This window comes from Balaenoptera physalus (assembly GCF_965194825.1).
Source record: "Balaenoptera physalus genome assembly, chromosome: 16".
In the NCBI taxonomy this organism is placed as follows: Eukaryota; Metazoa; Chordata; class Mammalia; order Artiodactyla; family Balaenopteridae; genus Balaenoptera; species Balaenoptera physalus.
This window is the reverse complement of record NC_138898.1, coordinates 29,088,799-29,116,594: the sequence shown is the minus strand read 5'-3', so window position 1 is coordinate 29,116,594 and position 27,796 is coordinate 29,088,799. Positions and strand designations below refer to the sequence as shown.

The window sequence follows — 27,796 nt, the reverse complement described above, 5'->3', positions numbered from 1 at the left end:
CCACCCCGTGTGGGTCCTGAGGGCTGCACTGGGCCTGCTGTCCAGCGTCGGTCAGTCTCCACTTGACCAGCCTTAGCCAGCCTGATCCAGCACGGCCCTGGGTCCGTCTTTCCTTGGGGCGTGTTGCCTTATCCCCGTACCAGGCTGAGTGTGCCAGTGCCCCTGCCCACCCTCCCAGATGTCGGGCTTGTCCACTGTGCGTACTCACTGGGGCAGGAGCTGGGGAGGCCCCACCCTTGGCCCCTGGGCCTTTCTTCCCTGTTTCAGGGCACACTGACCTTCGTCCAGCTGCCAGCACAGGAGTCTCTGGGCACTTTCTCTGGCCCCTGGAGCCTGCGCTAATCTCCAGCATGCATGGCAGGTCAGAAGTACCAGGGAACTGATGTCTCCTGGGAGCAGCCCTCATCCAATTAATATAGGAATTGGCATTTAAATACTCCAGCTCCTTTGCCCTCAGGGGGCACGACTCTGAGGCGTCCTGGGCACTGGCTCCCTGAACTCCCCAGCAGGGCTCAGCCCCAACTGCCCAGGTGGTAATTGGCTTGATAACAACCACTCATTGGCTTCCTTCCCTCCCCTTGTCTGTCTCACTTCCCCAGCCCCCATCAGCGCTTCCTGGGATCGCCCTCCCACATCAACTCGAATCCTTGGCTCAGGGTCTACTTCTCATGGAACCCAAATTAAGACATCCACCCTCTTCTTCCCTGCAGCCACCACCCACTTCTGGCCTCTCCCACTCACGTTCCCCACAGGCTCTCTCCCCTCCAATCCATTCCCCATACTTGTCCCCAAAGTCACCTTTTAAAAATATGTGTTGTTCACCCCACTACTTTGCTGATTTCCCCTTGCCTCTAAGCACAGCGCCCCAGGCTCTCTGTGTTTCTGCTCCATCGGCCCCTCCAGCATCCCATTCAGGCACCACCCTTGCCCTGTGCTTGGGCCCTGTGAACCTGTCTCTCGTGTCTCTGCCTTTGCACTTGCTGTTCCATCTGCCTGGCATGCCCTTTCCTATTTTGATCACTCAGAAAACTTCTACTCATCCAGCAGGGCCCATCTCAGAAGTCGCCTCCTCTGTGAAGCTTTCCTGGACCACCCTAGCTATCAATAACCCTCCCTTCTTTTGTGCTCTTTTGTACATTATTGACCCCTTTAATTCAAGACTTGTCTTACCTTCTTATAATCATCTGTTTAAATGTCTGTCTCCCCTTGGCGAGCTCAGTCCCTCCTCAGCTCTCTCTCCCTGATGCCCAGTACTGTCCCTGGAACAAATTAGGTTTCCAGTGAATACAGCTATCCCTTGCTAGCCAAACTCTTGCTCCTATTTACTCAAAACTTAGTAACCAAATAGATGAGGATAACATGGCATCCCTCTCGATTCTGAATCCATTGTCCAGCATCCTGCCCCCTGAACTGAGTGGCGTGGGCGTGGGTGGCAAGAGATACCTGTATATGAATGAATTAATTACTTAATGATTGAGAGAGTTCAAAGCTGAGAACATTCATCAACTCAGGGCACAGACCTGCGTGAAGTTTGTAGAGAGGAGGGAAGGAGGGAACACAGAGATGCTGAGCCAGAGCCAAGAAAGTTGTTTTGCTTTGGAATATATTATTTTTGCAGGTTGCTATAGTTACCGCTGTGAAATTAAAAATTAAAACCTTGTGAAAGAGAGAGGGTTGACTGAGATGAGGCAGTTCCTTGACAGGCTGAGTTATTTATCTTTTCCCCATGTAACATCTGGTTATGTGCTTGCAAATTTATTTTTAATTCAGAGCTCCAAAAAAGATTTTGCGGTGGTGCAAGGTGCCCGGATGAACGGCTTGGGAGGGGAAGGTGAAGCGAGTGGTATCACGGGGCAACCGGTGACCCTCGGCTTGTCCCCTGGCCTTCGTTCCTGCTTCGGACACAACATCTAGGAACCAGGGCGTGGCTCGAAGTCGGTCCAGACCCCCTGCCAATCAAAAGGCAGCCGTAACCATGGTTCCCAGATGCAGAGCCAGGATGGGGGCGCATCCCTCTCAGTTCCCGGCGGTTCTCTGAGCAGGAGGACAAACACCACTGGGGGCGGAGGGAGGCTGAGTTTCTCTCTCTCCTGTCTGTCTCTGAACCTCCGTGACCCCCTGTGTCTCCTGGGATCTTCCCAGACCCCTTAATTTGACAGCCAGAAAGAAAATGAGTGGTTTTGTGGAGACAACGCTGGCTGGAGTTAGGACGTGTGAGACCTGGTCCAACCGGCCATTGCTGGCTGTGTGACCTTGGGAACCCCCTTCCCTCTCTGGTCCCTGTTCTCCCAATTCATCAGGGAGGGGTTGGAGTCTGAGATAACCCTCAGGCCCCCATCCCAGGACTCTAAGTGAGTCTAAGGAGTTGCCAGGCATCACTGGTGCCTGTTTTTGTGCTTCTGCCTGATTGCCCACTGCGGCAGGGTGGGGACCCAGGGCAGCCTGCCCCGGGCTCCCTTTCCTTGCCAGCCTTCTTCCTGCCTTAGGCCTTGACACCTACCCTTCCCTCTGCCTGGTGTGCTCTTTCCCCAGAAGTCCACAAGGCCCCCTTCTCCACCCCACCCAGATCTTTGCTCAGATGTCATCTCCTCATCCAGACCTTCCCTCACCAGTCAATCCGAAACGACCCGTCCACTCCACTCTCTCCTACACCTGGGGGTATAGTGTACTTTCTGTCTGTCTTCCCTTAGAGGATGTAAACTCCAGGAGGGTGGGGACTCTGTCTGTCTTGATCATGGCAGGGCCTGGCACACTGCAGGTCTTAATAAATGTTTGTCAAGTGAATGAATGAATGAATGAGTGAGTGAAGAAAACATTTATTGTCCCCTGCTAAATGCCAGGCTAGGTTAGGACAAGTTAGGATAAGTTAGGACTTAGGGGAAATGAATGGGGCAAAAAACTCACAGGCTAGGAAAAATGAATGTCAGAGGCAATTTTGAAAGACGAAATAAATTCCTTCAGAATGGATGGTGCTTGTGTGTGTTTGTGTGTGTGTGCACGTGTGCCTGTGTATGTGGCATGGGGGAATTCTTTTCTGCTGTGGTAAAAATGACCATACAGGGTGAGTTAGAGAAAATAATTGTATATATTCAATGTATATTCTCTATAATAATAAAAGTAATAATAATGACCATGCATTGAGTCCTTATTATGTGTGGGACCCAATGCTTTTGACATATGAACTCCGATCTTTACAAAAGCCCCCCTGTGAGGTCAGGTACTTGTCTGTTACTCTCACTGCTGTCTCCCCAGTTCCTGGAACGTATTACGGGCCCAATGCTCATTTATGATATGAGTGACTCTCCATTTTGTATTCAAGGTACCTGATCAGAAAGGGTGAGTGACTCAGCCAAGGACACACAGCTAGCAAATAACAGAGCCAACATTTAAGCCAGGTTTGCTTGGCTCTGTCCATGTTGAAAAAAGAGATCTTCCCCCTGTCTGGTGCTTCTTTGAGTCACTGTACCACACCCATTCCCCTGAAGGAATGACCTTCCCACCCTTCGCCAACCCTCCCAACTTGCCTGACAGTCTGCTTAGTCAAAGTCTGAAAGATCTTGCCCTGGAAGGAATGGAAATCAGGCCATCAAATCTGCAACCCACCCCAGGCCCTTGTGTCTTTGAAGTGTCCTGGCTTCTTGTCATCCTCCACTCTGCCTGACAGGGCTGCTGTGGGAGGACCAGGGAACATTCTGTGGGTGACAGATCCCAAACTTCCTGACACACTTGGACTTATTACCCAGCTGCCCCATGGGCGAGCTCTGAAAAGCATGGCTGAAGCCCTGGGCCTGCGCGTTCAAAGGGGATGAATAATGAAAGCACCTTCCGGCACCACCAGCTGGCGGGGCGTTGCTGTGTAGCTGGCAACACTGCGTCCCAGCCCGACTTTATTTTGGGTCTGCAGGGGCCTGTGTGATTGTTCTGGTGGACAGAGGACACACCTTGCGGGGGACAGTTGCAGCCAGACCGAGCTAGGCTCAAATCCTGTTGCCTCTCGGACAGGCTGGGTGCTCTTGGGGAAGTCTCCTCTTAGTTCCTGCTCGGTGCCTCTGTTTCGTCTGTAAAATGGTCCCTATTTTGCAGGGTCATTGAGAGGACGAAGTTAGGTAATGTAAACTGGAAAGTGCCTTGTAGAGGCGAGGGTGGCATCAAGAGGAACGCATCGCTCACTTGCTTACTGTCTGCCTCTGACGTGAGCTCTGTCGCGGGACTTGGCTGGTATGTTCACCTGGGAGCACCTGGAACTCAGCCTGCTCTCCATACATGTTTGTTTAACAGTCACATGAAGGGTGCAGGCGGTAATTGTGAGCCCAGTCAAATGTGCTGCCTGGAGGTTCAGTTTGCTGGATACTTGGAACCCTGGAATTTTCATGGTTCAGGGCAAGACCCCCCCACCCCGTTCCTCACAGTTCTCAACTGGGTTCACATCGGTCGGCCTGGTGGCCGGTGACAATGTGGCCTGAGAGGCAGGTGCTCAGTTTTCTGAGCCTGACGCGAGCAGAGGCCTGCGCTAGTGTATTTGGGGAGAGATGGAGGGAGAAAGAGTGGCCCCTGGAAGCAGTGTGATTCCATGGTGGGAGCGTGGGTCTGGGGTCAGCCAGGCCGCGGATCCCATCTCATGCCCATCATTAGGAAGGGTAGGGACGTACTCAGCCACATATAACAGAAACCCTACTATTGAGGTATAACCCAGTTGGTGCTTGTTGCCCTATATGGCAAGAAGTCCAGGGAGGGCCACTGGGACCAGTGTGGCTCTCACTGCTGTCACTGGTGGCCAGCTTCTGCTTGCCGGTGCCTTTGCCATCTTTACCATGTAGCCCTTTGTCCTCATTCCTGGTGCCTCGTGGTTCCAAGATGACTGCCACGACTCAGGCACTGTGTCTTTGTTCCATGTAGGAAGAAGGGGAAGGGATAAGTGCAAAGGAAAGGGCTTTCTGATTGTGGAGGAATGCTGTCTCCGGGACTTTACCTAAATCTATTGGCCAGATCGTTGTCATATGCTACTCTTGGCCAAAAAGGAAGCTGGGAAAATTAGTTTTCTGGGTTTTTTTGGTAGCCAGTGTGCTAGGAGCTGTCGTCTGTGTGGAAAGCAGCTGCCCGTACATAGTTTCAACAGCTCTTGGGTGGTTCCTCAAGCCCTGAAGTTCCCTGTACCCATGCACACTAATGCTTGAACTTCCACATAGGTCCTTTCCCCACAGAGTATTGACCAAGATGTGGGTTGTGTGACTACCGCTCCACCGAGTACCAACTGCGTGACCTCAGGCAGGTTTTCTTATCTTGATGAGCCTCGTGGGGGTCATGGTCCTTCCCCATGGGTTTGTTTTATGAGAACTTAGAATTTTACCTGCCCTATAGTAGGGATTCAAAAAATGTAGCTCTTAAATTATTGTTGTTGTTATTATTATGACCACGGTTCCTAGGATAAGGCTTTTATGCCAGTGAAAACCATAATGTTTTCATTATTGTTGAAAGGCCCCGAATGTCTGAGGAGGTGGTCCCAGCTCTACCCCCACCTGCTGTGTAACTTTGGATAAGCCGTTGCCCCTCTTTGGTCTGGAGTCTCCTCTGTATAATCAGGGTCTGGAACCCGAGTGTCATCACAGGCTTCCCCCGATGGGACTCAGACGCAACACCTCAGGCGGCCGATGATCATCCCTTCCCTGAGAGTGGGTCTTGCTGTGGACGGCAGCAGGGTCCAGGGGAGGGGAAATCTTGCCAATGTGGGGGCTTTTCTGGGCTTGCTGACTCCAGGTCCCTCCCTCCCAGGCTGGGTGTCTGACGCTGGCAGAGCCCCTCTGTGCTCTGGGAGGCCTGAGCCACCCCACGCCCGGCTCCGCGCCCCTCTCTCACTCCCGGTCTCCTGCCAACCCTCCTTCCTTCTCCAAAAATTACCTCCTCTTGCTGACCTCCTAGCAGGCAACGACTGTCCCCGGAGTCAGCTTCTTACAGTGGGAGGGCCCGCACTGGGGCGGGTGTGTCGATGAGGCTCTGGCCCCTCTGTGACCCGGTGTTTGCTTTTTTCTGAGAAGGGGGCTGGGGAGCCCCTCTGTCCTCCCGGGGGAATACGTCCCTCCACTGGCTGTGACCTCAGCAAGCTCTCACTCCTCTCAGGGCCTCTGTTTCCCCCTCTGTGGCGGTTGAACGCCATGGCTTTTGAGAGGCAGGGAGCTTTTCTGAGCCTCTGGGGCTGAGGGCCTGCTGTGGCATAAGCTGTGGTTGTCACACTGGCCCCACAGACCCTTGATGTGGTGCTGAGACTGTTGTGGGAAGGGCAGTAGATCCGACAGGGCTTCTGGGCCCCCAGCCCCCACCTCCTCAGGCAGGCAGCTTCTCTTTGATCTATTTCCCATATTGGCATCCGCTGAAATTTTGACTGGAAGAGCACTCCCAAGTTAAAATTAAAAGTTTGAAAGTAATAGCTAATGCTTTAAAGATTTACCACGCGCCAGGCGCTCTGCTAAATGTTTCAGACATATTAATTTGTGTAATCTTACAGCAGTGCAACGAAGTAGGGCCTATTACTAGTTCCATTTTAAAGGCGAGCATATTGAGCAAAGAGAAGTTCAGGAACTTGCCCAAGGTCACACAGCAAAGTAAGTAGGATCTGAACACAGGCAGCTGCCTCTTCGCTACTGTTTTCTCCCAGAAAGCTACAGATTTAGCTTATCCCCTCTGCCTCCCCATCTGATGTTGGAATCCCTGCTACAACATTCTCCCAAATTCATTGCCTCTTCTCAGCTTGTACACTGGCAGGGATGGGGAGCTCACTCCCTCTCTGGGGATCTGTGGTCAGCTGTACCAGTTTGAAATCTCATCCCCGAACTCATGGACTCCTTCATAAGTCCTCAGGGCTCAAAATGGTTTCCTGGGAAACAGAGCAGCTTGCTCAGCCCCCAGCCTCAGACCTGGTGTGGTCTGGACGATAGATAGAGAAATTTAGAGGGGGCCAACAAGCCTCATGTTTTGGGGCGATGGGAGAGGATGCAGGGTGGACATCAGGGTGGTGGCTCCGAGCTTGTGGGCTCTGGACTCATTTCCCACTCTCAGCCTTAACCTCATCTTCTATGAAATGGCACTTACAATACCACTTCATTTGTAGGGTTGGCGTGAGGATTAAACAAGATAATCCACGTTAAGTGCCTGGCACATAGGTAGCATCAAAACAATGTTAGTACCTGGTATCATCATCAATGTCATCATCACCACCGATGAAGTCTATCTTCTCGCTTCAGAGTTTAGGAATGATTTGGTCAGTGGCTTAATTGTGGAACTAATGAGGTCAGGAACTTGATTCTTGGGTCCAAAGCCAAGAATTCTTCTCTTTGGCATAGAGAAGAAATTGAGTCCCAGAGAAGGGTAGAGTCTAGCTTAAAGCTTGAGCCTAGTCAGTGGCAGGAAAGAATAGAATTCTGTGGTGCAAAGTGAGAGGTAATTGATCAGTCTCACTTGACATTCTGGGAAACATGGGGTCAAAGGTCAGAAGCAGGCCCTGTGGGAGAGTGGAGCTGGTTCATGGGCACTTGGTTCTGGGAGGAGCAGGGAATTACCTCCAGGAATACAGTACAGGTGGGATGTCCAGGTGTTCAAATCCGAACACCTAGATGTGTTGTCTGACTAAGCGTTTCTATGCTGTATCTGATGTGAGACACAGTTTGGAGGGGTGTAGCCTGGACTGGGCAAGGACAGACTTTCTGAAATATTTTCAGAAAGGCACATGGTCATGGTGCCTGAGTGGTCTGTTGGAGCAAGCAAGGGCTCAGGAAGCACAGTGGGCTTGGATCCCAGCTACAGGTGGGCTTGGATCCCGACTTGCTGGTGAGGGGTGAGCCTTTACTTTCTTCATAGAGAAGATGGAGATGGGGTTGTCGAAAGGATTAAACCTGACACTGGCAGCTGAGTAGCTAGAACGGTTGCCAATCCAGAATTTGTCTTAACCAGATTTAAAAATTAGGAGATTTGACGCATCTAAATCCAGTTTGCCTCTGTCTCTCAAGAACTCAGAAAGATCTCGGCACCTTGAACTTCTGTCTCGAGAGGCCAAGCTGGGCATCTCTGCTCCCTAGAACTGGGTGGAGGAGCGTGTGCTCTCTAGTTTATCCATCCACCCCAGGCCTGCAGGCTGGTTGGAGGCCAAATAGTCCACCCTCCTGCCCCAACAAACCTGCCCCAGGCTCTGGAAGCAGCTCCCTCCTGCTCCCAGAGAGATCGTGGGAAAGGAAAATTCCCCACCCCTGGAGGTGTTTGCTCAGGGCTGCTACAGGATGAATGTTTCCTTTCATAATGTTGCTAATCATTTTCCCTTCCAGGCAGGAGTGGAGTTTCCCCCAAGCTCCTCACAGCTGCAGTGCCCTGTGGGCTCTTAATCAATGTTAGGTGGTAATTAATAATAGATCCTCCTGCTCCAACGCCATCACTCCCGGCTCTCTGCTCCTCCTGACAAGCTGGCGTCTTCTCGGCCAGATGAGGCCGAAATCAAAGGCCTGAAATTATAGCTGAAAACTTTTCCTCCAGTTGTGTGTGGGAGGGAATCAGGAGAGCTTGAACCCCTGCCAGATCCAGTGCTGGGTGAGATTCTCATTTTACTATCACTATGACCCCACTGGGTGATCAGCCCTGCTTTAGGGATGGGGCGATAGATTGCAGGCCCCCGTCCATTTATCCCCATGGTTCCCACACTCCGGCACATGTTGGTGTGAGTCAGGAGGTCCGCTGTGGGACCTGAGAACCAGCATTTCTAACAGGTTCCCAGTGGTGCTGTTGCTGCTGGTCCAGGGACTGTGCTTTGAGAAACATTGATGTATTTAACTAAGACTCATCCAGGGCAAGTTACTCGGTGCAAGGCATGGGGAATACAGTGATGAATAATGCAGAGGTAGCACCTGCCCTCTCATTGGGTGGCATTCACCTAGGGCACCATGTGGTGGGTAGAGAAGTATGTTCTAGAATCGGACATGCTTGACTCAAGACCTGGCTCTGCTGGTTACTTTCTCTGATTCTGGGCAGTTTACTTGACTTTTTGGAGCCTCAGTCTCTGCATCCGTCTAACGGGGATAATTATGTTTCCTGCCTTGGGTCGTTGATGTGGGGATTAAATGAGGAAAGGAATGTAAAAATATGTGCTTAGAAATGTTAGTTATAGTAACACTGTACCATTAATAACGATGTTATTATTATTGTTGGGTCATTGTCTAAGGTGTGTAACTTGGTCCTGGAGCAGTTGAGATTCATTCATTCATTCATTCATTATTTATTCCGTAATTCTTTTGACATATATGCCTTGAATATCAAGTATGTACCAGGCGTTAGAAACACAGAAGTGAACCCAAAAGCTAAACTCCTTCCTCTCATGGAGCACACTTTCTTGCCATAAGCAAACATATATGTAAGTCAGAGAGGTGATAAGTGCTATGAGAAGAAACCAGGCAGGGCAGGGTATAGATGTTGGGGGTGGGAGAGATGGGCAGGTGATGCTCTTTTAGGTAGAGTAGTCAGAGGAGGCCCCTCTGATAAGGTGACCTTGGAGCGAAAAGCCGACTGAGGAGGTATAGCGAGGGAGGGTGTTCCAGGCAGAAGGCATAGAGAGCACAAAGGCCAGGTGAGGACCAAGGTCGTTGCATGCATCCCACCTGCAAGTCTAATGGCATTGCATCCAGGGGTTCTGGACCTTTGTGCTCCGTGGACCCCCAGCAGCCTGCATCTCTCTTCTCTCCTCCTCTCCTCCCCATCGAGGACTGACACCCTCAGAGCTGCCACACCCTTTGTTCCCCAGGGCTGCCTAGCCTGGCCACAAACACCACCAGCTTTGGAGTTGGCTGATGCCTCTGTGAACTCCATTTGATGCATCTGCAAAGTAGAGATGATTTTTTTACCTACGCCACAGATGTGGTGAGGGTCAGAAGTTCTCCAGGCTGTGAAAATGCTTTGCAAGCTGGGCACTTAGTAGGTGTTCAACGAATGATGGTCATCACTATTCCCTCCTCTCCCTCTTCCCTTTCTGCTCAGCTCAGTGAGACCCAGGATTCCAGGTGGGAACTCAGACCCAGAATTCTTGCTTAGCCAGGGAGTGTGTCTCATTTGCATAGCTTTGCATAAGGCCTGGAATGGTGTGTACCTCTTCTTGCCTTTAGTTCCTGTGAGCTCACGTCACCATTTAAAAATAGGGTGTTGATCTTCCCCTTTTCCCACCACTCCCTTTGCCTGTTGAAAAAATTTCAAGCTATTAATCAAATACGCCAGGTTTGGAAGCTGTTTTTATTTTGGCTCAGTGCAGAAGGGGGTCACCCATTCTAGGAAGCCCTTGATTATCTGCTTTACTGGAGGGGAGATGACAGCAATGATCTCACACAGTAGAGGGTCCTGGAAGCTTTAAAAAGAAAAGTCAATTTTATTCTTTCTGCTTATAAAAGTAGAACATATAGGCAAAATGGGAAAATACAGAACAGCAGGAAAAATTCCCCCAAAACGTACCCATGATACCCCAACCAGACACAATCACTGTTAACACATCAGTACACTTTTTCCTGGTTTATTTTTTCCAATGCAATTTTTATATAATTGAGATCATACTATATATATATGATGTTAGAACTGGCTTTTTTATTAACAAATATCATGACTATTTCCCTTTGCTATTGCAAACTTTGTAAACATCATTTTCATGTCCATGTAATAGTCCATTAGTTTCTTAATCATTCCCCTCTTTTAGGACACTTATGTTTATCTAGTTTTCTTTTTTTTTTTTCTGCTATTGTATATGTGGCTATGATGGCAGTTTCTTGGCTTTTTCTCCTCTGATTTTGGGTTATTTTCTCAAGGGAGATTCTAGAAGTAAGATGACTGGGATGGAAGGGGGAGATAAGTTTGAAGCTATGGATAGATTTTGCTGAACCCCAACTTGGTATCTGGATTCAAGAATGTGCTTTTGTGTTGTGATAACTAAAACTTTCTGAAATAAGCCCCAAAGCAACCCTGGGATGCCCTGCAATGGCAGTAGATAAGGCAGTGGCCCCCTTCTGTAGCCTGCTGCTTCATGGCTCCTGACACCCTACTCAACTCTCTGCTGGAGTGGAAGGCTTGGACGATCTGCTCTCTCACAAACATCCCTGGAGCCGAATGTGTTTGAGAAAATATCTGGGATTCGATTAAACTTGAGCTGTGTCTCCAAGGCTGTGTCTTTATGCTCTCACAAGTCCTAGTTTGCAAAAAATGACTTGGCTTTGTGTCAGTTAAGAATGCCTTTGGCTTAAACAAATATGAATTTCTAATTTTTTACTTAAAATAGCAGTCCAGGGTATGCACAGCTGCCCAATGATGCTGTCTGTGCCTCAGGCTCAATCTTCATGTTCTGCCATCTCTGGCACAGTGGCATTTGTTTTCATGGTTGTTGCCTCATGGTCCCAAGATGGCTGCCACACCTCCAGGTATCAAATCCTCATACTAGGTTTGAAGAAAAAGGAATGGTAATGGGGCAAAGGGACATGACAGCCAGGTCTGTTCTTTACATCAAAAAGGCAAAAGCTTTCCTAGCAACCCCACCTAGCAGATTTTTGCTTGCATCTCACGAGCCAGAACCAAGTCATACAGCCATTCCAGACTAATTTGCTGGTGAAGAGGAATAAGGTTATATGTCCTTTGGAACAATCAAGTTTCACCCTCAGGGCTCAGGTAGGGACCTACTCTCCTTGAGATCAGTGGAACACCAGTTCCATGGGAAAAATCAGAGTTTTCTTAGCTGGGAAAAATGGGGTGTGGGTTGGTGGGATGAGTGTTAACAGGGAGGGGACATTGCCATGGGCTTTGTGGAAGACATTAAGTTCATCCTTGGGGTGGCCTCTCCTTGGCTGATGCTCATTCCTCTTGCCTGGTGATTGGCTCAGGGATGAACACTTGGTCTAAATAGGGTGAGGACATCCAGTCCATAATGGGGAGAAGAGAAGGCTCCTCCTCTGTGCCATGGGGTACTCAGATGTGATGCCCAGATCTGCTGCAGCCATTTTGTTTCCATGAGGGAAGCCAAACTGAGGATGAAGCTGACAAATGTACAGGGGAGGGAATAGAGATCCAAAGGGAATTCCCAAGAAATGGAGCCAAGGCCTTGATCTAACTATACCTGAGGCCCTCATTGCTTCTAGACTTTTCAGTCACAAAAGCTAACATACTCTCCTTGTTGTATTAAATGAGCTCAGCTGAGGTTTCTGATATAACTCAAAGAATCGTAACCGATAGAGATGCAAAGAAGAACTTTGAAAAAAAAGTTGTGTGGTTAAATAACTTTAAAGAACAAGATTAAGCAAAATTTGACAAGCTTTTTCTTTTTTTTTGGCTTCAGTTAGATTCTTTTACATATATGCTAATGTGTAATGTGAAGCTTCACAATGGGGAAGATCTCACATAGCATTTCCAGGACATATTGTCCCCAGAATGCTTTTATTATGGGACATAGGTCATCACTGGGACCTGTCAAGCCTAACCCCTACACTATAGACCTTGGCTTTTAACATGAGATGGAAATTAACAGTTAATGTAGACAGAGTTACGAAGAGAGTCGAGAAAGGGTGAAGGTTTTGATTCCCCCAAATTTCCCCAAATGGTCTGTGAGTTTCCTCCGAGGGAGGCCCAATGTCAAAGAGATCAGACACAAATGCTAATTGGAATTTGGTACAAAGGAAATTCCAGGAAGCTCAGTGTAACACAGAGAGTCTCAGCTGGACAGGGGAGGTGGAGGTGATTGGGGTCCTAGTCCTGGGTGGTGCAGCTTGTCTTTCTGGGTGGCTTTGGGCTGATGCCTTCTCTCCAGACCTCAGTTGTCTCATCTGAAATGTGCGGAGAGGGCCAGTTTGTCCGTGATGTTCTTCCGAGCCGTCCCAGGCTGCAGTCAGGGCTGGTGTAGGATGAGCCTTTGAGAGCACTTCCTCAGTACCAGACCCTCGGCGGTGTCCTAGAGAGAGAGAGGGAGATGAATAGGACACTTAACCCTGCCCTCCAGAAAGCAACTGTCTAAAGGTGATGGTGCGTGCACGTGTGTGTGTATGTGTGTGTGTGTGTAGTGCATATGATTAACAATTGGAGATGAAATAAAAGGTTTTATCCTATCTGTTCACCTCTTTCTAGCACTTAGTCCTAGAATGCAGTGATCCTGAGGCCATATCCGTGCTCAGTGCGGAAGAGCGTCTTGACCATTCAGTGATGTCTGCCGTGGATGGTGGGCAGGGGCACACCTGCCTGCTTGTCTAGTCTTTGTAACACAATGTGAATGGAATAAGGAGTGAGCACAGGGGCTGTAGGAGTCAGAGGAGAACCCAGCCTGCAGGTAGTCAAGGAAGACCTTCTGGAGAAGAGGCATTGATCAACCAGTGGGAGTTTGCCGAGCGTAGAAATGTGGGAAGAGGATTCCATGCTGTTGATATATTTTTCAGAAAGGCCCCTCTCCTGCCCTTAGTGGGATGGATGGAAGAGGGTGGGATGGATGCAGAGGCACCAGCAGGGAGCCCGTGACAGCCAGCCAGGCGGGGGCAGGGGCCAGACTGAGCAGTGCTGTGGAGAAGGAGGGGGAGGGGCCCGGGAAGTGAGCATTTTGGGGTGTCTTGGAGAGGTTGTCCGCTTCCTCTCTCCATGACGGTTTAGGGGGAGAAGGGGGCTGCCTGGCGCTGCAGGGACCAGCTTCTTCAGATGAATCTGCTGTTGACCTTTGCTGATTCTGAGTAAACAACTCAGCCTTGCCGTTGTGGAGCTGGGGCTGCACAGAGCAGACCTGAGCCTGCCTCCAGCCCGGGGCTCCCTGGGGGGTCTAGGAGTCTGCCCCACCTAGCGCCGGGAGATGGTTCTTGGCAATTGGCCACCCAACAAGACCAATGAGATTCTCCTGGCAGGAGGGACCAGGTGGGCACCTTTGTTCCTGCTTGTCTGGGTGGGGACTCCCTGAGAAAGCTTGTGAGGGGCCCTAATGACAGCAACAATAACAATTACGACTCTCCTGACATCAGCCCATCCTTAGAAATGCACCTCCAATCTAAAGCCTGCCATTGCCTCCTCTGCCATCACCTTTGTTCCAGGTGCTATAATATTACCTGGATAGTTACTGGAGACCTCCCACTGGCCTCCCTGCTTCCACCTGGCCCTCTCCAGTCCGTTCTACACAGAGGGATCCTGCCACTCTTCTGACCAAAATCCTCCAATGGATCCCATCTTACAGTTGAAGTAAAAATCCCAACATTATCATCTGCTTCCCTACTGGTGGCCCCCACCTCCCATTTACCTCTCTGACCTTGTTTCCTATCATTCTTGATTACTCAGCTCTGGCCACCCGGGCCTTCTGGCTTCTCCACTAACTTACTGTAAGCATTCATGCCCCAGGACCTTTGCACCAGCCATCCGTTCTGCCTGGAATGCTCTTTCAGATAATCACATGGTTCTCTCCATTACCTGCTTTAGACCTTTGCTCAAATGTCATCTTCCTATTGAGGACTCTCTGACCATCTTATCTAAAATTATATCTCCCTCTACTCTTCCTGACCCCCTCCTGTGTTTTTATCCACAGGACATATCATCATGTAACAAACTATATGTTTTACTTATTTATTAGTCTGACTCTCTCCTGAGGTGTGTGTTCCATGATTGCAGGGACCTTTGTCCTCTTGATCACTGTTGAGATCCCAGTCTGAAAACACTGTCTGATGCATATTAGGAGCTCAATACATATTTGTTAAATGACTGAAGGAATGATACTACTGAGCATCGTGTTTCTGTCTCTGGGCTTCAACCGTCTTAACAAATCTGGGGAGACTGCACTATGAACTTTTATTTTCAGTTTGGAGAATTACTCTTGACCCACCATCAAGTTCACTTTTCTCTCCTGGGTATAGTCTGCTGATAATCTCATCAAAAGAATTCTTCCTCTCTGATAGTTTCTCTTCTAGCATGGTTCTAGCATTTCCAGTCAGCTCTTTTTTTAAAAATAGTGTCTGTCTCTTCCTAAACTCCCCATCTGTTTATGCATGTTCACCTTTTCCACTAGATCCTTTGATCAACTTATTATAGTTACTTTAAAGTTCTTGCTAGGTAGGAAATGATTATTTATTGAGTACATTTATTGTGTCAGGCATTGGGCTAATGACTTTTATCTCTTCAACAAGTTGATTCAAATGAGAAACTTAAAGCTCACTAACGGGAGGTGACTTGCCCCAATGTCTCCTGGCCAGGAAGCAAGGGCACTGTGGTTCCAACCTCAGATTGACAGCAGGACTTTTGTTCTAACCAACTCTGTTGTTACTCCACCTTCAGCCATGAGCTCTCCTAGAGGCTTGGGCTCAGCTCACCAATTTATCCACAAGGAAGGATCCAGGTGGCCTGTCCCCATGGCACTTCACTGTGGCCAGGTCTCAGAATAGCAGAGCCAGCTCAGATTCAAGCCCCTCTGCTTGGTCTTCCAGACCCCCACCATCTGGCCCCATCCACCTTCCTCTCCCATCCCCAGGGCTTCCCAGCAGGGAGCCAAGCTGGTCCCTTCCTCTGCCAGAATCACTATCCACCTTTTTCTTAGCCTCTTCATTCCACGCTAAACTTCATTCTTTCGTTTCTTGTTCGTTGATTCACTCACTTAATATATACTTATTTAGTAAATTTAACTCAGTATATTTAACTCAGTAAAAGAGACATGATAAAAGATTACAGCTTCCGGAGCCAGACAGCCTGGTTTGAATTCTGGCCTCTCCACTTACCAGCTGTGTGATTTTAGTAAGCATTTCATCTCTCTGGGCCTTGATTTCCTCATCTGTAAAGTGGGAATAATGGGAGGACCTATCTCAATACACCAATGTGAGGATTCAGAGAATTAGGCCACGTGTGAGTATAGGGCCTGACACTCAGCCAAGCTCTCAGTAAGTGTCAGCTGTCACTAAGAGTGAATGCTGTGATGTGGGGACACAGAGGTGGCTCAGACATGACCCTGCCCTCTGAGATCCCCCAATCCTGAGGGGCATCAGACATATAAGTCCGGGCCCTATGGTCAGGACTAGAGATGCCTCTACACAGGCTCGGGGAAACCCAGAGGAGGGGCCCCTCCTTTGCTTGCCGGTCTAGCTGCTTGGCCACTCAGAGGAACAGAGTCACTGGGCTGTGAAAAGTCCAGCTGGCCAGGTTGTGGTGGGAGCCCCCTCCTGCCAGTCCTTCCCCAGGCCCCCACCCCGGCCAGCACATTTGCTCTCATTGGCCAGAGAGGAAGGTAGCGAATGCAGGGATAAGACTGAGGCTGTGCCCACAGACAGATACACAGACAGGACATGCACTCAGGTGCACACATGCAGACAGAGCCCTGATGTAATAACAGCTCAGACATTGCTCTTCACATCTGCCAGGCGCTGTTCCAAGCATTCCGCGTATATTAATTTATTTGATCCTCACAACAATCTTATGAGGTACGTCTTATTAATGTCCCCATTTTACTGATGGGGAAAGTGAGGCAGAGAGGGGTTAGGTGATTTGCCAAGGTCATACCAAATAAACGGCAGAACCTAGATTCCAACCCAGGGAGTCATGATCCAGAGACAGAACCACTGCACACACCCAGACACACATGTGCAGTGACACACTCGCAGTTTCAGATGTGCAGGCACAGGTACGTGCCCCAGGATGGACCTGGAGCCCTTCCAGGATTCGTGAACACAAGGGCAACACAAGGAGCCCACTCCCTCACACTCACCCGGATGAAGGGGGCTAAGCACACTGCCATCTAACTCGAGACCCCTGCACAGTTGTGCAGGAGCATGTGGGCTCTGGCAGACACACACTTGGAGGTAGGCACACGCATGCTGTGTGCACGTGTGCCCCCCTCAACGCACACAGAAATGGAAAAAACAATCACGTGATTCTTGTAGAAATCCGCCTGGCTCTCTGCTGACTTCTCACAGGCTCGTCTCCACCCTCCATCGGAGCGGCAGCCCCGGGAGAAGGGGCTTCACCACTGTGACTCCCCAGTGCGCCTAGTGCAGTGCCTGGCACCTAAGACGTGCTCAACCCCTGCGGCTGCCTCTTCTAGGACTAGTGTCGGGCCCTTTGCAGTTACGAGCCCTGACTTTACAGTCAGACAGGCTGCCCTCCTCCTTGTGAGGCAAAGGACTTCACGTTTCTGAGCTTCCCTTCCTTCAAGCTTGCCCCCAGCCCCAGGGACCTCCTGGCTAGTGCTCCAGCATGCAGGGGGCTGGGATGCTTCTGCCTCGGGGCCTTTGCACTTACCTTTGCCTGCACGGATCCACATGGCTCCCTCCTTGGCCCCTTCAGGTCATTGCTTCAACGTCACCTTCCCAGTGAAGGTTTGCCTGGTCTCCCTCCTTCAATTGCAGCCCCTCCTCCACTGCCTTCCCTGATCTCCTACTCTCACCTGTCACCCCTTTACATCATCCATAGCGTCCTTCCCCTGCAGACAAGTTTTACTTATGTGTTTATTGCTTGCCTCCCCACTAAAGCTCCGTGAAGACAGGATTGTTTCTACACTGTGGTGTTTCTGAGCCGAGAATGGTTACACACTCCTGGTGTGTAACAGGAGCACAGGGGCCCTCAGGGGGATGGAGAATTAGATTCACTGTGAAATGAGAGTGATCGTAACAACCTGAGGACTTGCTGGGAGGTGAGGTGAGAGTATTACACTTGGACACTTACTACGTGGGACAGAGCATTGTTGTCTCAGAGCTCTTTAAAAAAATTACAGAGGTACCACATGACCATAATCTCCACTGTAAGTCTCAGGCAGTACCTGGCGCGTTGAGTAAACCACGGAAGGTCCTTTGCCAGGCACGGCCCACAGCCCCTTCTGCCCACTCTCCTTGGTTCACCACTGTAAGCCTGTGGGAATACTTCCAGGCCTGCACCTACAGAACAAAACGTGTATGTCATAAACAAATATTGTACATCCATCCTCCATTCATGCAACAGCTGTTTATTGAGCACCTACTATGTGCCAGGTATTGTTCTAGGGCTACTCACATGAGATTCCTGCCCTCCGGGCTTGACATTCTAATCAAGTAGAGAGTGGATAAGTATAAAGTATGATTTCAGGTGGTGATTGACGCTGTGAAGAGACATAAATTCAGGTAAAGGGATAAAGAATGAAAGGAGTGGGGTTGGGGGCACTGTTAGTCCAGGTGGTCAGGGGGCACCTCTAAGGAGGTGAAATTTGATGTGAGAGCTGGAGGATGAGGCGGGCCAGGCTCTGTAGATTTCTGGGGCAGAGCCTTCTTGGCAAAAGGGTCGGCGGGTGTCAAGGCCTTAAGGCTGGCATGAAATTAGTGGGTTGGAAGAAGGACAAGGAGGCCAGTGGGGCTGGAGCGGGTGAGCGAGGGGAGAGGTAGGAGACTGGGCAGAGAGATTGGGGTGCAGAGCATGGGGGGCTGTGGGACGTGTGGTGAGAGCCACAGAAAGATGTTGAGCAGAGGCTTGATCTGGTGGTGGTGGTGGTGGTGGTACATGTGTGTGTGTGTTTCTGCACGTGTGTGTATGTGCATGCAATTTTTTTATAGTGGTAAAATATATATAACTTAAAATTTACCATCTTAACCATTTTTAAGTGTGCAGTACAGTGGCATTAAGTGCATTCACATTGTTGTGTAACCACCACCACCACCATCAGTCTCCAGACACTTTTCATCTTGAAAATCTGAAACTCAGTACCTATTAAGCAATAACTCCCCATACTCCCCACCCCCTTGCCCCGGCAACCAGCATTTTACTTTTCGTCGCTAGGGATCTGACTACTCTAGATGCCTCATGTAAGTGGAATCACAGAGTATTTGTCTTTTTGTGACTGGCTTATTTCACTTAGCATAATGTCCTCAAGGTTCATCCACGTTGTAGCAGGTGTCAGAAGTTCCTTTTTAAGGCTGCCTAGCATTCCATTGTACGTATAGACCACATATTGTTTACCTATTTTTATCTGTCGATGGACACTTGGGCTGCTTCCACCTCTTGGCTGTTGTGAATAATTCTGCTGTGAACACGGCGTACAAATACCTGTTCGAGTCCCTGCTTTCAGTTCTTTTGGGTTTATACACAGAAGAGGAATTGCTGGATCCTATGGTCATTCTCTGACCTAGTGTCTTACAGAACAGAATCCCTGGGCTGCTGGGGGAGGGGCCCCAGGGAAGGGCAGAAGTGGGTGGGGGGCAGCAGGCACAGGGCACTTTTCCTCACTCACCTTGGATCCCTCCAGATGGCATGCAGAGGCCCGCCTGACTCTTTAATGATTCAGGCACTTTCACTTCCATCCTTTAATTCACTTCACCCAGCTCTGGGAGGCAGGTGGGCAAGGCTTATGGTCCCCTCTGGACAGATAAGAATGCCACTCGGGGAGGGAGGGCTTCTCAGCCAGCTGCCTTGAACCGGCGTCTGCCTTGGGGCTGACTTGGTGGGTGGACCATGGCCCTGTGAGTCCCCCTCCAGCACCCCCGCTCCCGTCAAGCAGGGCTGGGCAGCGGAGAGCTCGAAACCAGAGAGGTGTTTGTTCCAAGATACTAATGAGCCTGAAATCCAGCCTAGGGCATTGGGCCCTGGAGAGCCACAGGAGGCAGTACCCTTATTAACCACCTGCCACGCAGGAAATCCATTCTGCTCACCTGCAGCTTAGGGGCTCACCTCTGGGTACCACCTGCTGCACTGTGTCAAGGCTGGGGTGTCTCTGGGCAGGGTGGGGAGCCCGAAGACCAGTTGTTGAGGGCCATGCGCCCTGTTCTGTGCCTTCTGAGGCCCCATCAGACCAGTCCATGGGAGTCACAACCCCAGCCCCAGTCCACCCTAAGATACCTGCTCAGGAGAATGAATGTGCGCGACCAGCATTCCTTGAACTCATGGGTCAGGTCCTGTATGTACACACTCCTACTCTCCCCAGGGAGAGTAGGGTCAGGCCAGCAGCAAATGGGGTGACTTGTTCTGGTGGCAGGCTCCACTCAGGTCATCCTGATTCCGACGACGTGGCTTCCACTACCTCCCTCTTTGCTCTTGAGGGCAGCGGGAGTTCTGACAAAGCCACTAGAAGTTCCTTCTGACCTGGGCAGGAGTCTGTCCTGGATGAGGGTACCCTCTAACTGGTTTCCTTTCATGGGGACATCTTTCCCTCCTCCCCCTACTTTTTTGCTTTTTGGCTGATGAAGGTTTGGGGATGAATAGAGGAAATTCTGTTTCCTTGCGCCAGGGCCCCCTGGGCAGATTGGAGATGGGCCATGGTGACCTGGAGCTCTTGCCCTCCCCAGTGTAGGCATCCAGGTCCTGTGATCTCTCCCAACCATTCAGCCCCACCCTCTCTTCCTTCCTCTCTCCTTCCTCTCCTCCCTGCAGTGATCTGCCTGCTTCCCCCCACATCTGACTTCACCACAGTCACATGGACTTTCCTGCTTTCCTCAAACACACTGGAATGATCCTGCCTCAGGGTCTTTGCACTTGCTGTTCCTTCTGCCTGGAATTCTCTGTTCCCCCGACCCCAAATTTGACTCCTGCCCCTCCTTAAGGTCTTAGCTCAAATGTCACCTTTTCAGTGAAGCTTTTCCCAAAACTCAGGTTTAAAACTGCAGACCGGCTCATCCCTCCCTGACCTTCCCATCCCCTCCCTTCCCTGCTTTGTTTTCCTCCATAGCACTCAGCACCACCATCACCTGCTGATGTATTCTGTTATAATTATTTACTCATTGACCTTCCTCTTCCATCTAGATCCTACACCCCAAGAAGGCAGGGGTTTCTGTCTGTTTTGTTTGCTGCTGTGTCTCCAGTGCCTGGAACAGTGTAGAAACCCAATAAAAATGCATCAAATGTGTGAATTCATGGACCATCTCTCTCTACTGCCATTGCCATTACTGGTCCAGCCTGTAAGTCATCCCTCGCTTGGATGCTGCCACAGCCCCACCTTGGTCTCCCCATGTCCAGTCTTGCCTCATCCAGGCAGCCCAAGTAGCCTATTAAAATGCAGTTCTGACCAGGTCATCTCCCGATGGAAACCCTTCAGTGGGTTCTACCTCATGTGTAATGAAACCCACAGTCCATAACTTGGCCTTCAAGGCCCTGCCTGATCTGGCCCCCAGTTTTCCTCAGACTCACCACCTGCCCCTCTCCCTCTGCTGCAGCTGCACTGGCCTTCTTGGTGCTCCCTGGACCCATGGAGCCCTGCCTTTGGACCTTAGGGCCCTTGCACATGCTGTTCCTGCTGGCTGCACTGGTCTTTTCTACACCATTGCATGACCAGCTCCATCACATCCATCTCAGACTAATATTGCCTCCTCAGAGAAGCCTTCCCTGACTACCCTAACTCATTTTTCTGTGGAGTCACTCTTATTTTGTTTTATTGTCTCCATGACAAGTCTCACAATTTAAAACTGTTTTGCTTGTGTGTTTATGTTTATTCTCTCCCTGACTAGCCTGTGAGTGTGGTCCTTGTTAGCTCTCTTGCAGCTTGGAGGAGATACCTGGCACATAGTAGGTGCTCAGTCCGTATTGTTTGAGCAGATGAATGAAGACATCTAAGCACTTGTAGGCATTTTGCCCCTTACTCCTCCCCTATCCTCACAAGCTGGGGATTATGACACCCACTTGACAGTTTGCAAGACTAGGTCTTGGAGAGGTTGGCCAGTGTGCCTGGCTCACAGAGCTGGTGAGGTGTGTGTGTCTGTATATCCCCTTGTGTGTCTGTGTGTGCCTGCATGTGTCTCTGGGTGCCCTCTGTATGTCTCTGGATGTCTGTGTGTCTGGGGACCTGAGCATCCCTCTGGATTTCTGTGTGTCTATGTATGTCTTTTCCTGTGGCTGCTGTGTGCATAGCTCTGCTTCTGTGTGTGTGTCTGAGTCTGTGTGTGTCTATGTATACCATTGTGAGGACCTTTGTGTTGTCTGTCTTTGTGTCTCTGTGTGTCCCTGAGCATGTGTGTCCACTCTTCTAGCTCTGTTAGCTTTCCATGACCCCACTTGGTGGCCCATCTCATTTCCCAGCCAGCTCCAGTCCCCTCCAGGGCTCCAATGGCTCCATGATCTCCCAGCTGTGAAGTCCTGAGCTCCTTGGCACATGAGAGCTGGAGCAGAGCAGAGGGGCAGGCAGGCACCATGCATCCCTGGGGTCCCATAGACCCCAATCCTCGGACGCGCCCCCTCCCCCCGCACCCCCCCCTCCCCCCCCCCGCCAACGATTGGCTCCTGACTTAAAATTGCCAATCTCAGATAGAGCTGCCAGGAGCCTGCACCAGGCGGGTTCCCATGGCAACGTGGAAGCTGCCAGGCCGGGCTCATAAAACAGGTCATAAAGCAGAGGGATGGGAGGAGGAGAGGGGGCTGCAGGGCTGAAGGAGGGCAGCACCCACTTACTGCCCAAGTGGGTGCTGGGATCTCTTTCCTCGGAGACCGTGCCACCCGGCTAGTAGGCAACCAGACCTGGGTCCTGTCTCTGCCCGCATGTTGAGTGGCCTTGGAGAGCTCCTTTGTCTCCTGAGCCTCAGTTTCCTTCTCCATTAATGAAAGTAAGAACAGCCCCATAGCACTGCCTCCAGCTACCAGGTTGCCTGGATTCAGGAATGCCCTGGTGAAAGGCCCAGCAGGACTCCAGCCCAGACTGAGTTCTCTGAGCCTCAGTTTCCCATCAGTAAACCAGAGAGCTAAGGGAAACAGCGTGGAGAGTGGCTGGCTTGAGGGAGCACTGTGCTCAAACTCAGCTCCATCTGAAGGCTGTGTGACCTTGGGCAAGTGGCTTAAGTCTCTGAGCCAAACTTGTTCATCTCTAAAATGGTGACAAGATTGTCATATGGTTTTTGTGAGAATCAAATCAGCGTTTGTAAAACACTTAGCATGGGCCTGGTCTTCAGAGACTGGCTGCGGCTACTAGTAATAATAATAGCTAATGATAATAATAGTTGTTATTCTGTGCCAAGCACTTGTCTAAATACTTTGCACATAGCAATTTATTTCATCGTCACAATCAATTATCTCCGTTTTACAGATGAGGACACCAAGGCACAAGAGGTTAAGTGACCTGCCCCAGGAGGTAGAGTTCCAGTTTAGACCTGGAGCTCCGGTCCTCTCAGCCACATCCTGGTACTGCCTCTTGTCCCTGTCGTCCCCCCCACCCCCACCACAGAGCCAGTGAAGATGGTGAGAGAGGACAGCGTGTGGCTGAGCCAGCCCGCTCAGCCCAGGGGCCGCCACGGTGTGGGCCACACAGAGGGTTCGGTGAGCCCAGCCTTAGGGGCTGTTTCTCCGGAAGGACTTGGGGAGGAAGCTGCAAGGACCATCAGGACTACCGCCTGCGGGCTTCCCTGGTGGCGCAGTGGTTGAGAATCTGCCTGGCAATGCAGGGGACACAGGTTCGAGTCCTGGTCTGGGAGGATCCCACATGCCGCGGAGCAACTGGGCCCGTGAGCCACAACTACTGAGCCTGCGCGTCTGGAGCCTGTGCTCCGCAACAAGAGAGGCCGCGATGGTGAGAGGCCCGCGCACCACGATGAAGAGTGGCCCCCGCTTGCCGCAACTAGAGAAAGCCCTCGCACAGAAACGAAGACCCAACGCAGCCAGAAATAAATAAATAAATAAATAAATTTTAAAAAGAAAAGATGACTACTATCTTAAAAAAAAAACAAAACAAAAAAACAAAACCCAAGCACTTTCTAATGACTTTAAATGGAGTATAATCTAGAAAAATTAAAAAAAAAAAAAAAAAAGACTACCGCCTGCGACACCTCCTACTCTCACTGCTCAGAAGGAGACATGGAGGCCCAGAGAGGACTAGTGACTCATGTAAAGTCACATAGCAAGAGGGCGGCTCCTAGGACTCAAACCCAGGCCCCCTTTCCCTGAAGCCAGTTATACTCTTAATAAACTCTCCTGCTGCCCAAATACCTCAGGCCATTGGCCATTTGGGTAGAAGAAAGAAAAACAATAGCAATTTCTATGTAATGAGTGCTTAGTTGGTAGGAGGTATAGTGCTGCACCCTTCACTTGCCCCTTTTTTAGTCCTTGCAACAGCCCTTTAAGGTGTAAGGTACACATTATTCACATCATCCCCATTTTATTTTATTTTATTTTTAAAAATTTATTTATTTTATTTTTGGCTGAGTTGGGTCTTTGTTGCTGCGTGGGGGCTTTTCTCTAGTTGCAGCGAAGGGGGGCTACTCTTTGTTGCGGTGCTCGGGCTTCTCATTGCGGTGGCTTCTCTTGTTGCAGAGCACGGGTTCTACGCGTGCGGGCTTCATTTGTTGTGGCTCTTAGGCTCTAGAGCGCAGGCTCAGTAGTTGTGGTGCACAGGCTTAGTCGCTCTGTGGCATGTGGGATCTTCCCAGACCAGGGCTCGAACCCGTGTCCCCTGCACTGGGAGGCGGATTCTTAACCACTGCACCACCAGGGAAGCCCCATCCCCATTTTAGAGATGAGAAAACTGAGGACCAGAGAAGTGATATGATTTGCCCCAGGTCACAGGGCTAGACAGTGGAAGAGCAGAGATGTGAACACAGGCTTGCTGATTCCAGAGTGGTACTCAAGAGCCCCAGTCCTTAATCCTGGGATCTTTCTGTAGTGTAACTCTTGGGAGTGCCCATGGGACAGCCTCATGCTGGATGCAGCCAGGGCCCTGGACCAAATCATTGACAGTAGGAGCAGGGAGAGGAAACAGCATTTACCTGTTTGTTGTTGTTGTTGCTTTTAAAATTTATTTATTCATTCATTCACTTGACAAATATTTATTAAGGGCCTATTCTGTGCACGCAATATTCCAGGCATTGGGGATACAGCAGTGAACAAAACAGGCAGTCCCTGGCCTCATGGACCTCCCTCTGAGTGGGGAGAGGCAGACAATAAATAGGGAAACAATAGAGATGTATGTCAGGTGCTGATAAGTGCTATGGAGAAAAACAGAGCAGGAGGTGGGGACAGTGCATGATGGCAGGGTCAGAGAAGGCTTCTCTGAGGTGGTGACATTTGAATGGTGATCTGAAGGAGGTGAGGGTGTGAGCCATGTGAGGATATCCAGAGAAGGGTTTGTGGCAGAGGAAACAGCCAGAGCCAAGGCTCCGAGGTGGGAGCGTGTCTGGCATGTTGGAGGAGCAGAGGGCAGGTCCTCGTGGCTGGAGCAGAGCAAGCGAGGGGAGGGAGTTGGCGGGGAGGAGGTGGAGGGGTCAGTGGGTATCAGACCAGCAGCGTCCAGTAGGATTTTCTTTGGAGTGAGTTGGAATCATTGGAGGTTCTGAGTGGAGGAGTGGAATAATCTGATTTCGTTCTTAAGAGGATGCTTCGGGCAGGTGGGGTGAGGAGGTGCTGCAGGGAGCGAGAGCAGGAAGGTGAACTGGAAAGTTATTGCGGTATGTGAGTGTCAGACGATGGAGGCTGGGGTGGCTGGAGTGGAGGGGGTGGTGACGAGGGGGCACCTTTGGATACATTTTAAAGGTTCAGCTGCAGGCTGGGGGTAGGAGAACCCTGATCCAGGATGACTGCAGGCTTTTTGGCTTGAGCAAGAATGGAGTTGTCATGTACAGAGGTGGGGAAGCTGCAGGGAAAGCAGGTTCATGCCTGGGCTTTGCACATCTCGATTCATTTAAGTCTCACTTTCTACCAGCCGCTCTCACACTTGAGCGAGCACCAGAGTCACCTGAGAGACTTGTTAAAACCCAGAATGCTGGGCCCCACAGCCAGAATTTCCATTCAGTGTATGTGGGGTGGGGGCCGAGACTTTGACTTCTAATCGGTTCCCTGGTGATGCTGACGCGCTGTCCCCAGGACCTCACCTTGAGGACCACATGGTGACGTGATCGTTACAGTTGAGAACATGGAGGCTCAGGGAGGGGAAGCGACCTGCCCAGTCCACACAGCTGGAAGGTGTCTAGTCATAAAGCCAGCAACTGAGACAAGATCTCTTGGGTTTTTGGCCAGCTTCTGGTCCCTGATAGGGAGAGAAGGGAGCCCCTAGGAGTCTAGGCCCAAGACTGCCCCCATCCCTCCCCCCATACACATTTTCAAAGCTGAGTCCCAAGGAAAGGACCCAGGGCTCCTCTGATCTCAAGATTTTATCCCTAGACACCATAATAAAGCTGGGGAGCAAGGCTGGGGTGCCATGTCTGTTTTCTCTAGTTTTTCCACCCCCAGGCTTGAACCTGCCTGGCTTTGCTGAGCCCTGTGCCCAGCAGGAAGTCTGGTGAGTTTTGCTGCAACTCATGGAGTCTCATTTCTTTGTTTTACCCCCATTCGCCATGTTCACAGGCTGCGGTTGTCAGGGGTGCTGTCCGCTGTTTCTTTCTGGTTCTCCCTGTGTGGGCACCTGGAGGGATTGTGCTTTCCTGCCCCCTTGAAGTTAGGCATGGTCATGGGACTTGATTTAGTGAAAGATCTATGTGCAGAAGTGAGGCACGCCTCTTCCTGGTAGAAACCTTGGAGCTGGGGAGGGTTTGCTTCCTCTACCCTCTGCCAGGAAGGCTGGTGGGCTCTGGACGGGAGGGCCAGCCAGCTTGGGTGCCTGACTAGGGCGATACGGAGCCGAGGCCCTGCCAACTGCAGATGCATACGTAACATGAGTAAGAAACAAACCTTTGTTTTTTTTAAGCCAGAGGTTGGCAAACTTTCTTGGCCAGAAAATGAATATTTTAGGCTTGCTGCAGCCGCTGAACTCTGCCGTCGTAGCCAGGAAGCAGCCACGCACAAGGCGTCAACGAGTGCTTGTGGCTACGTTCTGACGAAACTTCATTTACCAAAGCAAGTGGCCGGCTCGCAGGCCATAAGCCTTCCACCATATGAAGCCTTGAGAATTGGGGGTTGTTTGTTTCTGCGTCATGAGCTAGCCATCCTGACTCTTACACATGCGTTAGTGGCCTTGCTGGTATGGGAAACAGAGCCTGCTCTGCCCATGCAAGGGCAGGGTGGTAACTAGGGAAAGCACACCTTACTTTGGCCGGAGATCTTGTGGTTTCCTTCTTGGGTCCTCTTCCCACCCTTCTCCCTACTCTCTGTCCTGGGAGGTTGGCCTTCAGGGACCATGTCAATGACCTCCCTTGTCCTCTGGCCTCCAGCTGGACCTGGCCCGTGGGGAGCACCGGTAGGACTTTGAAGGGAGGAGGTGAGGTTGGGGTATCTATTCCCCTGCTCTCTCCCTGAAGGGTCATCTCAGATGGGCTATGTCCCCCAACTGAAGGCCACAGCTGCTGTCAGGGGGCTTTCTGTCTTGGGATGACAGCAGCTTCTCTCTCCCCTCACCCTTTAGGTTGATAATAGATCCATTTGCACCAGCCCTGGGGTACTGCCTTATCCTTTGTGGGTTCCTATACCCTGCACACCCCCTTGTAAATCATACTTTTACGAAACTAGGATCAAACGACTCAACTGGCTAGTGCCGTCTGCACCTGCCAGGACCCTGCCAGGACCCTGCCAGGACACTGACTGGGGTCACTTTGAGGCACACACGTCTGGGCTCCAATTCTGATCCGGTCACTACCTTGGGTGAATCACTTCATCTTTCTGACCCCCTGGGTTTTCTCTTCTGCACAACTGAGCAAAAATAACCTCCAGAAGAAGAGGAGGGGCTTCATAAACTGTGATGTCTGTACAATGTCAGGAGGCATCATAATTAGTTTTAGGAAAGAAGGGAGGGAGGGAGAAAGGAAGGAATCTCACAAGAGCTTGAAGAGGAAGGGGACATTAGTGCGTTTGCCAGCTGGGAACCGAGGCTAAGGCTGGGTGGGATGGTGTGTTCAGGGGCTCTGAGAGGACAGGAGTCCTGGACGTACGTCGGTGCAGCCATCTCTGGTTTAGTCCCTTCTGGGGATATTGCTAAAAAAGAGTCCCTAAAAGCAGAGGATGAGGC

The 27,796-nt window shown here is 50.6% G+C and overlaps 1 long non-coding RNA gene across 1 annotated transcript; it reads left to right on the top strand.

Moving 5' to 3' along the window:
- Nucleotides 1-415: 415 nt before the first annotated feature.
- On the top strand, nt 416-27,536 carry LOC309644678. The gene is made up of 3 exons (XR_014254551.1): nt 416-8,568; nt 22,958-24,137; nt 24,178-27,536. It is a non-coding gene; the product is annotated as an uncharacterized lncRNA (long non-coding RNA).
- Nucleotides 27,537-27,796: the final 260 nt, after the last annotated feature.